Below are 1630 nucleotides of genomic sequence, written 5' to 3' on the forward strand. Positions count from 1 at the left end.
TTACCTTTCCTCACAGCCTCTGCTCTGGCTGACAGTGACAAGCTGTGGCTGTAGCCTCTGACTGCTTTGTTCTGTTTGACTGGAGGTGGGAGAGTTGACATCCCAGCTGGCAGCCTCCCGAGAGTCCCAGGAAGCGATTGTCCAGAGAGCCCAGCAAGATGTGAGCTGGGCACAGGATCAGGCACGGCAGAAGCTGGTGGAGGTTGAAAACACCAAGAAGAGGCTGGAGGAGGCAGAACGTCAGAACAAGGAGCTGCAAGTGCACCTGCAGAACCTGGAGAGGGAATGGAGTCAATGGGAAGAAGTGGCACAGCAAAATTCACAATTGCAGGCTTCTGTGAATGTCCTGGAGAGGGAAAAAGACAGGTAAAGGAAAGCCTTTGGGACTCTGCACTCTGCTGAATGGATTCCCCCTTTGCTATCTTTGCATGTGCCAGGGGCTCTGGCAGCATTTCCTAAGTGGCAGATTCTGAACTCTCTGACAAGACACGTTTCATTATCTCAGTGTTGTGTCTCATTTTCTTTTCCTTGATGCCTTTAGTTAAAGCTTTTCTGAAGACAGAGGCTTTTGGGGTAGCTCTTTCCCTCTGGGGACTGTTGTGTTGTGTTGTTAGGCAAGGTGGGTATGTTAACACTGCCCAAGCTGCAGTGTAAGGAGGTGGATGCATCCACCAGCTCCACCTTGGGTCCTGTACCTTGAAGCCTTAGGGATCTGGATCAGCCTGGCATCTGCTGCCTTTGCTGGGCAGAACCATCTTAAGGCCCTGATTGCTGACCCAGGGCCAGAGTGCCCTTGGAAGCACCCAAGAAAGAAGAATGTGCCTTTTGCATCATTCCTCCTACAATTCCTGGAGGGAGTCAAGCAGGGTCCCTGCCACCCTCCACAGTCACAGGCATTACTGACTGTGCAAAGACTGCAAGAAACAAGACAAAGGTTAGGAGGGCTCCTACAGCTGATCAAGTTTTGACAGTCTTCAGTGCTGCAAGATTCACATTTCCCTCTCAAAAAGAAGGCAGGGCATGTAGGCAGGAATTCCCCATTTTTTCAGGAGCAAAAGCAGAGTGGACACATGCTGGGATGGGACTGCAGGGAGAACAGACTGTTTAGACAAAGTTCATCACACAGAGCAGTTTTTGCCTGAGGTGGTGCAGGTCCTAAGAGTTTCTAAAATGTGATACCATGTAGTAATGAGTTGCATGCTTTCCTTCTAGGCTGAATCTGTCTCTGGAGAAAAAGAACTTGTGCCTGAACTCACTGGAAGAAAACAACCTGGAACTGAAAAATCAGCTGTCTCATTTTCGTTCTGCTCTTGAGAAGACTGAGCAGCTCCATTGTAAACACAGAAGAGAACTGCTGGAGTTCAACACCCAGGTAAGCTGTGCACTGGCATCCTCTTCTCCCTGGACACACAGCAACACCTTTGGCATGGAGGCCCCAACCTCTTTCCCCTCCCAGCAGCATCCACTGCTGCCGTGTTCTGCCCAGGGCTGCTGCTGCACCCTGAAGCCAAGGCTGGATCTGGTCTGTGCTGCAGATATTTTTCCCCATTCTCTCCCGGGTCCCAGCAGGAAATCTGGGATCAGAAGCAGCTGCAGACTCCTTTGGAGCTTCTCTGTCCCTGTGTTAGCA

This window comes from Cinclus cinclus, unplaced genomic scaffold (genome assembly GCF_963662255.1).
Source record: "Cinclus cinclus unplaced genomic scaffold, bCinCin1.1 SCAFFOLD_40, whole genome shotgun sequence".
Taxonomy (NCBI): domain Eukaryota; kingdom Metazoa; phylum Chordata; class Aves; order Passeriformes; family Cinclidae; genus Cinclus; species Cinclus cinclus.